Source organism: Alosa pseudoharengus, unplaced genomic scaffold (genome assembly GCF_046254945.1).
Source record: "Alosa pseudoharengus isolate Yale_2024_CS ecotype anadromous, Long Island Sound unplaced genomic scaffold, YU_APseudo_1.1 YU_APseudo_1.1_scf_23, whole genome shotgun sequence".
In the NCBI taxonomy this organism is placed as follows: domain Eukaryota; kingdom Metazoa; phylum Chordata; class Actinopteri; order Clupeiformes; family Clupeidae; genus Alosa; species Alosa pseudoharengus.
Window position 1 is genome coordinate 12,611,413 of NW_027468685.1, and position 13,672 is coordinate 12,625,084.

A 13,672-nucleotide genomic window follows, 5' to 3' on the forward strand; every position below is an offset into this window, starting at 1 on the left:
TACACAGAAAAAAACCTCTTTCATTCCATTATGATATCTCTATGCTTTGAACAGTAATTACTAGTACTATTCATGATGGAATCCGTAAAAAAAGAGTCCTCCCACATCTTTCAGCACTCACTTTGTGTATTCCTTCTCTATTGTTATGTGAGTTACAGATGGTTTAAATTAGAGAGGCTAGTTATTAATAGGTCGCAAGCCCTTTGGCTGCAGATATTTGATATTTGAAAAAAAAACAGATGAGTACAGATACGGAGGTGATTAAAGGCCTGTTTGTTGTAAATCAACAAACTACAGCTGTGGGTTAAAACACACACCACTCAAAATCCCTTTGGATCAGCATATGACATTTAGATCACTACCACAACGAAAGCATAAAACGTTTTGGTAACACTTTGTTTTCCTAAGCCATTATAGATAATCACCCATAAATAAGCAGCTTTTAAACAATTACTCAACAAACCTTCAACAATACTTGTCAATTAACCGTAATGCAACCTGTTCCTATCCCACCCAAACATAATCTAAGCCGATTACTATTCCTCATTATCAACCTGTAGTGTCAGCACGGTTTGTTTTGGGGCTTACAATGGACTTTCTAAATAATGGAGAAACAACATTTCACATCTTTTGTGATGCAGGGAGTGAAGCAATCAGAAGATGTAGTTTAATTAGGATAGAATACTTAGGTATACCTAATTTTGTCATGAATGTTAAACTTATTGTTGAAAAAGAAAGAAAGCCACTGTGCTAGGCAAATTATTGTCTGAAACTTAATACCAGGTATTCCAGGAAACTATTTCCTTAAATTAAATACCCTATTATTATTGCACAATGGCATTTTTCTCATTTATTCATGTAATACTGTATTTTGCTTTTGCTGTATTTTGCACTTGTGATGAGTGGACATGATTTGAGATTGAAGCTGACAAACATTCCTGCTTTTCTGAAGAACAGAGGTTATCTGCAGGTGTAGGACAAAGAACATGTCATTACTATTAACCTACAGAGAAACTGAAATGGAAAGAGAGAGAAAGAGGGAGAGAGATCCTGTACTCCAGTTTCTCAGTATGCTATTCTTAAGCTGCTGGGCAGGCAGTATGCAATGGAGGTGTGCCACAAAGCTAGGTTCCAAAACAAACAGCCGATGCAGAGTTCGGCCCAGCAGGAGCCAGCGCGGTTCAGACCAGAACAATGTTGGTTTTCAAGGGTTTGAGTTCCCCAACCAACTCGGCAGCAAGAATGAGTGGAATTTTTCAGTTATTAGCTGAAAAAAAAGATCATGTTCTGAGGATTAGTGGACGGCTAGAAAACTTTGATCTCACAACCTGACTTTAAGCGATTTGTTGAAGCAACTTTGCTACACGTTTCAAATCCATAAACTTCAATGATGAGGGGGAAAAAATAAAGGAAGACCATTCTGCATTTCAGTGCCCACTACCAAACCTTTGTGTCCAAACTCACAGTATTTCTGGGAGCTTGGACCGCCTGAGCCTACAATGCAAACGCCGATCATTACCTTCAAATCCAGCAACTAATAATTGACTCCAATTCATCAAACATACACAAAAAGGATTATTTTCCCTGGCTAAACCAGACAGCACTTGTTTATGTTGCTTTTGATTGTTGGATGGACTAAGCTGTGTAAGCACAACCACTGCCTTTTGCACAGTAGATTCAGAAAGAAAGAAAGAAAGAAAGAAAGCATACCACTATTTATCAGTAAATGTACTACTTATCTTGTCTGATTACAGTTTGACTATGATGTATGCAGCAGCGTAAGTTGTAAATACCACCTACTGTATAACGTTTGTTTTTATGGGTCATTGCAACTACAGGTTGTAAGAAAAAAGGAAGATAGCCCACTAAACTATTTATGTCACCTGTAAACTAAACACTTTCTAAGACACTTCATCACGTTTTCCACAAAAGGCTATTTTCCTCAGTGGATGACAGGCCACTCTAAAGATAGATATCAAATATGTAGAGAGCATGTCTTATGTGGTTGAGTCCAGACCTAAGCTGTAGTCATATCCAACACTTTTCTAAGAAATCTCTCCCTGTGAGGTTTCTCTGAAGAATGAGAATAAAGTGGGTCTTCAGAACATCTGCAGATTCAAAACATTTGTCAGGAGGAAAAGGACAATTTCCCCCCTCAAAACACATGACAGTCTTATATTTGAATCACTCATTGTTTATATGGTAGATTAACCCATGTGAGCCCATATACTGAATGCAACATCTCAATGCAGTGAAGTTACAGTCTGAATTTCAAAACAGATTATCATGGTGGTATCTGTAATAGCCTTAATTTATTAGTATTTAAGTTTGAGCCTGCTAAAGGAGGTGGGAGAAATGTGCTCTTAAATGTTACTTATAATGGCTATAGGTCTTTCTCTCACACCTCTGTGTTATGCTGGCTTTGCCAGCAGCACCTGCAGCTAAGTCTGATAATACTGATAGTAGGCAATTGCGCAATTGGGCTGCTGTCAGCTTTCTGTTCATCCTCTCGGCCGACCATAACACATGATCATGAGCTCTGCTCGGTCTTGCTAGGTCAGGCAACGTGCCTATCATTAAGTGGAATCAGGAATGACTTCGATATTCCATTCCTTTCTCATCTGTCTTGGAATAATCGCTGCTAAGTCATTCATTTTTGTTTTCCGATTTGTGACACTTCAAAGTCTTAGTAGGCTAGGAATCGTGTATTATATAAACTGTCATTATAATAGAGGGGTTTACTGCCATTTATGTCAGTTGAATATCCTTCCTCAGCTAGGGCTTCGGTGTGAAGAGTATCATAGGCTTATAAAAAGGAATTATGTGGGCCTATTTCACAATATCTAAACAGCTTGCCAATAGGCCTAGGCTTCAGACATGTCCACTTCTTGAGACATAAAAATCATCCAGGATTTTGTTCTTCTAAAGCCTCAAACTTGTTTACAGCGACTTTGCATTGCGTTTCTCTCTGTGGTTCACAAATTAGTTCAAAATAGACTTTTGAGGCAGTGTTATCTCTTGTGTCCTCCAATCTGGTCACCCTACTATATGAGGATGAGTCATTGGGAATGAATTTGGGGCCATGAGGAGTCAGTCCAGACTCCAGAGCAGTGTGGGACTCTGCAGTAGGTCAGCTATACACAACAGGTTGCACTAAATGTCTTAAAGAAACCATTTTGACTGGTTCAGTCAATCAGACTAGGTCTATATGGCACATTTAGAAGTTGCCCTGAAACATGCACAGTAGCAGACACAGTAGTAGTCACTGATTAAAATAGTTAAATAGATTTCCTGCATTTCCTACCTTTATATTAATATTGTACAAATTTGACATGAGCCTTTCGTTATTAGCCTAATAATACTTTTTATACTTTTACTGATTAGCACTCCCTCAAACTGGTTAGCCTAAGGCAACAACAACTTAATTAGGCTAAATTCACAACAAGCAATATCCTAGTAGTCAAATATGAATGTTCAGGTCATTAACTGAATTCAACAGGCAGGATAAGTTTTTTTTTTTTTTAAACTCCATGCTACAGCGCTAGGCTACAGGAGAAACAAGAGGACAGAGCAAACAACTGCAGAGCACGTGAGTGCTCAACTTCAGATGCAAAGTCCTATGTCGACCGCGCGCTTGAGAGAACGTCTAAAGACTTCAGTAAGCCTATTATCCAGGTCACTTTTTAAGTTGATATCGGCAACAACAAGGAGGTGTGCGCAGTTGGGAGGGGGTGGAATCACATCTTCACACGCCGCAGTCCATTTTAGGCTACCCCCTCAAGCCGAAATGTCCGTAAGGGGTTAAAATGTCGGGGACGGAGTCTGGGAGGTGTCTAGTGCGTAACGGGGCGGGTACGGAGGAGTTGCCCTCTCATGTGTTCGAAGGAGTCAGCTGAGCGAGGATTCAGTGGACGCTGCCTGCCTCTCCTCGGGAATGCTGACCACGGGAGGCAACACAGAGTTTAGCGAACAACTTTGTATTTGTTGAGGTTATAGTTACCTTTCCATCTAAGCAAGGGTGGCTGAATCAGGCTACGGGTGGTAAAAAATCTCCCACCCCCCGACATCCTCGGTGTATTCGCCCCTTGGTGTGTGAGTGCTGTTTTGGAGGTGAGTTTTCTGACCAAATCCACGTTATTGTAGTTGGTAAGCTATTTTGATCATTTTGTTGCAGAGCGACCCAGTAGGCTATTGTGAGCACTTACACAACTTTTTGGTGATGTCATGTTGTTTTGTCGGACAAGTGACGATTTAAAACGGGCGAGAGGCGGAGAAAATGAAGGGTGAGGGGTCGGTAGGGCTCAAATGTCATAGCTAGCTAGCTAGCTAAGCTACCACCGGGCGGTGCGACCACCTGATCACACGCGTATGCGTGCAACATTATTAGTTACTTTGTCATGGGGTGACGAATGTTCAGTTCTAACTTCGAAAGCTATGTTACTTTAAACGCGCGCCGTTATGAGAGTCGTCGGGGGAGCCTCGTGGTTAAGTAGCAGCTACCTTATGTAACTTTTGAGTGGGATAGGGCACTCTGCATGTTAGCCATAACTCAGTGTCTGGCTGACCTGTGATCTAGTGTTTACAAACAGGACTCACTTTGTGGATGCGGTGAAGGTATATATAGGCCGCTGCTGACTCCTCATAAATTGTGCGGTAGGGTACTTTGTAAAGAAGGCAATCTGCACAAGGTGTCAGATGCACTTCACGTCACACTCCGACAAAGTGTAGACACATACAGGTGTTAAAACTACACTGAGAACATTTTGTGTGTCAATCCATATGCTCCATGCACTTCCCCCTGTTCCCCTGTGAGTCTGTTTGTCTGTGTCTTATATAGAGTAAGCCCTACCTCCTATCTGTTGGTTTCCAAATGTCTGTCACAAACTGTTAGGCAATCTCTATTTGGGTACGTTCAGGTTCTAGCTCTGCAGTTCCACTCCTGCTGATATTGTTATTATGTTTCCATCTGTATTACATTTGTGGTTTTAAGGGATTGAAACTTGATCTGTGCTGCACTGTGGTGTTTGCACAATTTCTCGACTGTCCTGCAAGTAGTGTAATGCAGCCATATAACACTATTTTGATTAATGTTCTTTTACCATCTTTGGCATGTCTGTATCATGTGTTGTGACACATGCATAAGTAGAAAAGTACTTTTAAGTAAGCGGGGTTCACCCTTTAAAGAATTAGCAAGTGTTAGCTATCAAATGTTATGTAATTGACTGTTTGTGTGTGTAAGTTGTTGTTGTTGTCAGAGGACTTTTTTGGTTGTTTGCAGAGCTGCTTAGTGAAGACTGCAGTTTATTCTCATTCTGTCTCTCTCACACACACCCTCTGACTGAAAGAGTCTCTCTCTGTCTGTCTGTCTGTCTGTCTCTCTCTCTCTCTCTCTCTCACACACACCCTCTCTCTCTCACACACACACACACACACATACACACACACACATCCAGACAGATATTTTCTCTGTCTGGCATATCTCAGTGATAAAGTGCTCATGCTTAGGCCAAAAGAACTGTGTTCAGATTCTATCAGTACCTACTTGGTGAGAAACATTAACCTCACCCACACAATTCTGTTCTGAAGTCAGAAATCTCCCCCATTGACATGACCGGGCTTACGATCATATTGATTATTTTACTATTTTGCAATACCACCTTTCCTTTTAGGAAAAAAACTTAAGTGCATTATTGTGCTCCACTACCCTGTCCTCCAAAAGAGTAGGGGAATTAGGGGAAGAGACTGAAGCCTCCAGTGTGTTGTGAGTTGAAAGAGGGGTTAGGGTGCAAGAAAATGGCGGCACCCAGCAAGGTGCTGAGTCGGCTGGTTTCTCCAGACCCCATCAGGCAAGCTCAGATTGTTTTAGTAAGGGGGGTTGGGTCTTTTAAACAATGGAAGGGAAGGATTGAAGGTGAAATGTTTAAAGGTATGTTCTGACTCTTACATCTTTTCCCCTATCTTTTCACACACTCTCTCTCGCTTTCTCTCTCTCTCTCTCTCTCTCTCTCTCTCGCTCGCTCTACCTCTCGGTCCTGGTCATTCTCTCACTCACCTGTACTCGCGTTCACATTGATTGTTTTATGCACGCACTAACATGTACAGTAGTCTAGTTCTTTTTCAGCGTCACACACTCACAGTGTCACACTCACTGCTTCTCTAAAACACTCTTAATAGCACCGGCACTCACACTCCGCCTCTTCCAATCAAATCTACACACTCAGCCTTCAGGCATTTATCAGCACTTGGCCTGAGTGCGGCAGTGTCACATTACACGGGTGGGTGTGTGGGGCTTGGGTGGTGGGGGGGTTGTCAATCTCCTGTATCTCTGATGGGCCATAGATCCCTATTCTTCGCTGAAGTCTTTTAAGGCTCTTAAGGCTTTCTTCTGGCTTTGCCTCTGCGCGCGCAGCCCATTCTCCCGCTCAGGGCCACGAAAGACTAATGCTTTTGTGGTCAGGTGTGAAATGTCACTAAATGTCAAATGTCCGAGTTAGTCGGCTTTGGCAGGCTAAGACCGCGGGTTAGGCCCTTGCCACCTCTGACCCACTGTAACAACAACTTAAGTCAGCTGATGTGTGAAATAAAACCCAACAATCTGGCCTCTCTCTCTCTCTTCTTTCTCCCTTGTCTTGCACTATCTCTGTCTTCCCTGTGTTCACCTAAAAATAAACAAAATGGCATGCTTTCCATATGTTTCCGGATGGAAACAGCAATTAACGGGGGTGAGAGAGACAAAGAAAGAAAGGGAGAGGAGAGGAGAGGGAGAGAAGCGGGTATTGTGTATACACTGTGATGTTACATAAAGTCTGGTTTCACAGAGAGAGAGGGGTGTGTGTGTGTGTGTGTGCGTGTGTGCGTGTGTGCGTGTGTGCGTGCGTGCGTGCGTGCGTGCGTGCGTGCGTGCTTGTGTGTGTGTGTTTTTTGGGGAGAGAGTGAGTGAGTGAGTGAGGGAAGGAGGGGGAGGGAGGGTAGTTGGTCAGGGGAATGGGAGCAGGGCCTCCAATGAAGCTGTTCAGCCCCAGTTCTCAGCGTTAGTGGTTACACTAGGGATGGGGACCACTCTCTCTCTGTATGGCTGGTGCTCTGTGCGTGCGTGCGCATGCGTGTGTGTGTATCTGTGTGTGTGTGAGAGAGAGAGAGTCTGCTCCAACGTGTACTTGTGGATCTTTTGCTGTTTGGTGAAGTTGAGGTTCAGTGACCCATCAGTCTTGTCGCTGTGCTGTCCTATTGGTCTGAATCTCTGTGCGGCCAAAGCGACATGTGACCGTAAGACTCATGGGGCTCCATTCTACCACCGCAAGCAATTTTTGTGTGTCTGTGTACACGCTCGAGTATGTGTGTGTTCAGGAGTGTGTGTGTGGTCAGCGTGTGTGGGGTCCGTCTGTTTGGAATGTACTGGATAGATTCTGACCTGATTTTTCAGGATTTGGAGCAGCAGCACATTGTACCACACACCCACCCCCTCCTACTCTCCTTTGACAGAGTGCCAGTCTGTCACAGTGCCCTAACCCCCTTTGAACACCTTGCGCTAATCCACTTCAGTCAACTCGACTTTTCTCTGCTCTTTTGCTGTTCTGCCAGGCTTCAGTTCTTTTTTGCCCTTATCGGCAGAGCCAATTGATTTTGTTCAGATCCATTGCTTCTGTAGTATTTACCCCCCTCCCCACTCCTGTCTCTCAATCTCTCTCTTCCCTCTCTCTCTCTTTCTCCCTTTCTCTCATCTGTCCATCTCACTTTTTTTTTTCCTCTTTCATTGTCTCACTCTAATTAACTCATTGAAAGACTACAGGAAGCAAGGGCCACACACACACACACACTGTACGCACACGCACACACACGCACACACAGACACACACTCTCACACACACACACCCCTATTCATTCCCTGATTGGATGGCCGTGGCCAGAAATTGATTATTGAAAAAAAGATGTGAGCCTCCATTCCCCTCAGCAGAGTGACCTGTGGCCCTGTCTTCCCCATTCATTTTTTGTAATGAATGATAAAAGCAAGGGATGGGTAATCACTGGATTAAAAGGGGCGTGGCTGGATGTGTGGCCTGAGGCTGTGTTCCCATGAGAGCCTGGGAGAGCGGTGGGGGCGGGGTGGACTGGCAGTACTAGGAGCGTCCTCTGGTAATTTCCATAAGCCACAGAGATAGCACTGCTGCAAAGGGTCACAGGGTGGGGGGCACGGAATACCATTCAGCACATGGCCTCGGATGGGGTTGGCCAGCAGGATTGTAAACTTAGCTTCATGTTGCTAAGAAAGATTATCTGTATTAGGGAAGGGAATGGCAGAGTAACTGATGATGGAATACTGTCAGGATTCATTGCCCTATAGCCATGATGTCACAGTACAGTCATACTGCAATATTCATTTAATTACATTGGAAGACAATCATCTACAATACTTTACATCAGTAGCTAAAGAATAAGAAAAAAATATCCCTTAAAAGGCAAAAAGCAAAAATTATGAATTCTTTGTGGTGTCAGATTAACAGAATTTGGCATGGAACAATGTACAATAATGCTACAATGTAAAGTGGAAGACTGGAATGGTTAGCATTTTAACTGTCTTCAGTTTGACAAAATGTATTGATATTTGGTGTCATAACAGTTACATACAGAATCACCAACAGAAATATTCCCCTATAGGGTTAGGCCTAGGTCAACATATATTTTTTTCAAGCCCCAGAAGTCAATGAAAATGATTGAGAGTGGATTTGGTAGAGATGGTAGAGATTTGATTTGACCAGATGGGGGGTCCAACCCTTACCGATCACTCGGTGCAGTCATTAAGAAAGACTTCAAGGGACTCCAAGGCTCTCATCACCAGTGGTTCTTTTTTGATATTTTTTTCTCTTTCAAGCTGACTTATCGGCTTGTCATAGTTTGAAGTTTTCACCCAGAGAGAGCTGAAAGGTTGGCGTGCTAATTTGTGGCTAAAACCTTGTGGTTTAGGAGAATATTTTTCAACTTCACTAGGACACTGGAATCCCTGCCACATTTTTATGCAGATGCTGCTATTTTTTATGCACAATGCTCCAGTTCACTGTGATTTAACCATGTAACCTTTTAATGTGTTATGTGGCGTGCAGAATAGTTTTTGACTAAATTAAAAGGTCATGATTTCAGGATTGCACAAGACAACGTCTCTCTCTCTCACACACACATGCACAGACGCATATAGTCCATGCTGTGACATCAGCCTCTCTGCTGCCCAGTGAGGACATCAAATTCAACATGTGTACACCAGTTGTCTCGTCTGCCTCTAGAATGCCTCCATAGTAGCCCGTGGCTGTTACAACACAAAACACAGAGCACGTGGTGAAGGGACACTGTAAGCGCTCACTGTCTCCGCTTATCTTACTTGCCAAGCTGTTTCTGTGCAGTGTCCAACTGACAGCTATGTGTTGCTGTCCGTATTGTGCCATGTGCCTGGCGCTCTGTTCTGTTGCATCAGGTGTTTAAGCTGTGCTCTGTCTGTTTATTTAGACTCATAGGCTGTGCCTGAATGGTGGTAGCATATTGTAGCTCTTCAATAAACTCAGGAATTGTGGGTAGTTTGATGCTCATAGAAGTTGGGTGTGTAACCAATGTACAGCAAGGTGGTATTTCAGAGAGCAGGATTCTTTGTAACTTGTGTACAAAGAGCTTGATCTGAATGGTGGCTTTCTTTAGAACACTAATACACTCTTTGTAGTTTAAACAGTGGATCATGTTAGTTCTTACAACTCTTCAAGTATTTAGAAATACAAAGTTGCAGATGTATTAAAATTGACTAATTTTTGGTAATGCAATATGTGTGGCAGGCATTCATAGATGGGCTGCACTTTACCCATTAGACGAAGCAGTCAGCCAATCATATTAAATAAAAAAAAGTTGGCATCTGATGACCCAGTAGCTAAAGTACTACTAAACCAGCTTTTTTCCAGCTTTGTAGAAGTTGCAGGGCTTTAGTGCAGGCTTAAATTACGTCACAAGTGTTTTGTTCTGGCGGTTATACTTTGTTTACAGGTTATTTTCTTCTCCTTTGTACTTTGTGTGGTTGCGGTCGTATCATTTTCGGAACACATACTGGCTTGTGAGCATCCGTGCCAAACCTTTTATATGCACAACCCTGTGCAGGTGAGGTGTATGGCCACTTGCAGTGTAGGGCGATTACATTGGTGTGTATGTGTCGTCCTTGAGCTAAATCCCAAATCAGTGGTCAGTGTTTTGTGCTATGCTAGACCAGTGTGTACTCAGCTCATCATGTCAAGCTGGGCTTGTCTTTCTGTCGTGCGTTTTTCCACAGAAAGCGCTGGACCTAATATAGCCTCCATTACCAATATGCACGTCAGTACACTGCAGAATCACCTGGGCAAAATCTATGTTTTGCCATTGATATCGCACAGCAATCCACTGGTGTATGACTCTTACCATAATTTCCCAACTATTAGCCGCGGTTTATACATTGATTTTGAAAAATTTCTTCAGTTATGAGGTGAATACACGGGGGCAGTTAATATGGTATTAATATGGTTTTGTTGTTTTAACTTTTAACATAAAACACTGTCCTGCGGTTTATGCACAATGTGGCTAATACACGGGAAATTACTGTAACAGTTTCAGTTGTTTAGTCGTGGAAATGTCAGTAGTGAAGGTTGCTTGCTGTCAGCGCGTGACGTGCTGCGTTGCACTGATCAGTCAGCTGAGCTGGGTAGTGCCCTCCTGTGCTGCTTCTGCTGTGTCAGTGTGCTGTGCTGCTTCTGCTGTGTCAGTGTGCTGTGCTGTGCTGCTTCTGCTGTGTCAGTGTGCTGTGCTGCTTCTGCTGTGTCAGTGTGCTGTGCTGTGCTGCTTCTGCTGTGTCAGTGTGCTGTGCTGCTTCTGCTGTGCCAGTGTGCTGTGCTGCTTCTGCTGTGTCAGTGTGCTGTGCTGTGCTGTGCTGCTTCTGCTGTGTCAGTGTGCTGTGCTGCTTCTGCTGTGTCAGTGTGCTGTGCTGTGCTGCTTCTGCTGTGTCAGTGTGCTGTGCTGTGCTGCTTCTGCTGTGTCAGTGTGCTGTGCTGCTTCTGCTGTGTCAGTGTGCTGTGCTGTGCTGCTTCTGCTGTGTCAGTGTGCTGTGCTGCTTCTGCTGTGTCAGTGTGCTGTGCTGTGCTGCTTCTGCTGTGTCAGTGTGCTGTGCTGCTTCTGCTGTGTCAGTGTGCTGTGCTGTGCTGCTTCTGCTGTGTCAGTGTGCTGTGCTGCTTCTGCTGTGTCAGTGTGCTGTGCTGTGCTGCTTCTGCTGTGTCAGTGTGCTGTGCTGTGCTGCTTCTGCTGTGTCAGTGTGCTGTGCTGCTTCTGCTGTGTCAGTGTGCTGTGCTGTGCTGCTTCTGCTGTGTCAGTGTGCTGTGCTGCTTCTGCTGTGTCAGTGTGCTGTGCTGTGCTGTGCTGTGCTGCTTCTGCTGTGTCAGTGTGCTGTGCTGTGCTGTGCTGCTTCTGCTGTGTCAGAGTGCTGTGCTGTGCTGTGCTGCTTCTGCTGTGACTCCAGCTCTATAAATACTCCTCTGTCCCACAAGGCGGCCCACTGAGGACAAGAGCAGCCATTTATAGCTCTCAGGAGACTGTGTTAGTTTAGCGTTCACGGCAGGGTCTTAGCCCGATGGGAGTGTGTTGGGCTTACGTGTGCCTCTGGACTGGAGGAGGGGAAAGAAATCAAGGTGATTGAAGAAGGTGTGACAGTCACTTGAAGGAAGACCTTGTATTGCATTAGACTCCCTTTGGTATGTCTGTCAGATGTCCACAGAGGACTTCAGTAAATTTAAGCTTCCAGTGCCTTTGAATGGGCTTGGCCGGGGATTGTTATGCTACAATCTATTTATCTATTTAATCTAGTAACATTTTTATTTTGTCATTTAGAGCTTTTTCCAACTGTTTTGGAACACCCTGGTTTGTTGGCCTAGCCTAGCCTAAGCGAATTGTTGTGTTTCATTAGTTTAGTAAGTAACAGCTTATTAAGCCAGTGAGTGTTTCAGAGTTGGGTGTTCATGTTGGTGATTGGAAGTGATGTGAGTGTCAAATGAATTCGGCCACCACCACAGCTAGTCCTAATGTGGGATGCTGCTCCAGTGGGTGTGGCTCTTCCCCAAACTGATGAATGTCAGTGAAACTATGGGAAAGCCAAAGCTGTAGGGTCCTGTGATCAAAATTGGATGTGGATTTAATGTGTTGCCCTCACATTGTAGCATAATATAGCCTACTACTGAGGTCCGAAAAGCCAAAAAAAAATGTTCCACGTGAGAGCAACCCACCCTACCTCAGTAGCTGTCCCACTGGCCCCTGTCCAGTGCTGCTCCGCGTGTTGGCCAGCATCAGTGATAGCACCCTGATAAGACCCAGGATTACGCAATGAAGCCAGAGCGGCCATGGTGACATGAGAGCCCTGCATGCCCTGAGGGAACACTCAACAGGCCGTCGCCACCTGTGACCTAGCTGACCTGACTTTGGAGCAGGCTTCAAAATAAGAGACCCCAAACGCTTTGGCTGTGTATGATCAGTGGCCTATTGTTTGAATGCTCTCTGAAATCTACTTCGCACATGGATGTTGTCGGGGGTGTGTGTGTGTGTGTGTGTGTGTGTGTGTGGGGGGGTGCTTTTTGAGCACTTGGGGCACTGGTCAGCTCGCTGGGATGGACTCAGCCTGCCCTCTGGGTTGTGTAGGGAATGAGTCCATATATCATCACATGTTAAACTGGGAGGAGGGCCCATATGGTCACCTCCTTTGCCTTTAAGATGACTCTGTGCTGCTAAATGGTTCAGTAGGATCATGAAAAAGAGCCGTGCAGATCTCGTTTTAGCATAGCCATACCCCAACCAAGTTGAAACATGAATCCCTTTTGAGTAAGACTGTCTTGCAGGAGCCTGTACGCACACACACACACACACACACACACACACACACACACACACACACACACACACACACACACATATATAGAGAAGTAACAGTATGAAAATTTAACATGGCGATTACTGTAACCAAAATTATCACGGTTGTCGATATTATCACAGTATTTTTCAAATGTTCTGAAAATGAAAAACAGAATAGCATAGTGTCTTGTCATGAAAGTGGTGTGGCTCCTTTAAGAGCAAAAGGCTCCCTTTCTGTTACTCTGTGCATGTTAGTGCAGAGGGAGAGAGAAAATGCATACGCAAAACTAATAGGAGTTAGATGGGCTGCCGACTGAGGTAAAGTTAGTGAATTGGTGGTCACTAAATAAAGCTGCAACTCTTTTGATTGTAGCTGTATCTTGTGCGTGCCTGCCCTACTAGCCTAACATAAGGGAAAGCTCGGACAGTTTAAACACTTTTTTAATTAAATATAATTTACAAATTGATTGTGCCACACTGAAAGTTAATATTTTGTCACTAGCAGCTATCCTCTGTCAAATACAGTTGCATTTTCAGCTGTATACAAATCCGTTCAGTAATTTGTTGTCAAGTTGTTGTTAGCTGTAGCCTGTAGCCTAGTAGATTTCAGGAGTGTTTATCACAACACACTTCCAAGATGCAGTAGGCAGCTGTGCATATATATCAAAAGAGCGGTAAAAAAGTTAAAACGCTCAAAAGTGTTATGGCACTTATCCTACCCCTATTTGATAGATTCAATGGAGAACCATTCCTGTGAGAGTAGGCCTGCACAATGCACTGCAGG

At 44.1% G+C, this 13,672-nt stretch overlaps 1 protein-coding gene across 1 annotated transcript in view; it reads left to right on the forward strand.

Annotated features, from left to right (window-relative positions):
- The first annotated feature begins 3,896 nt into the window (after positions 1 to 3,896).
- The window catches only part of grb10a (growth factor receptor-bound protein 10a), a 78,071-nt gene continuing 68,295 nt past the window's right edge, over positions 3,897 to 13,672 (forward strand). The window contains exon 1 of the mRNA XM_076301585.1: positions 3,897 to 4,110. The gene's annotated coding sequence lies outside the window, so the exon portion shown is untranslated. The remainder of the gene's footprint in view (positions 4,111 to 13,672) is intronic.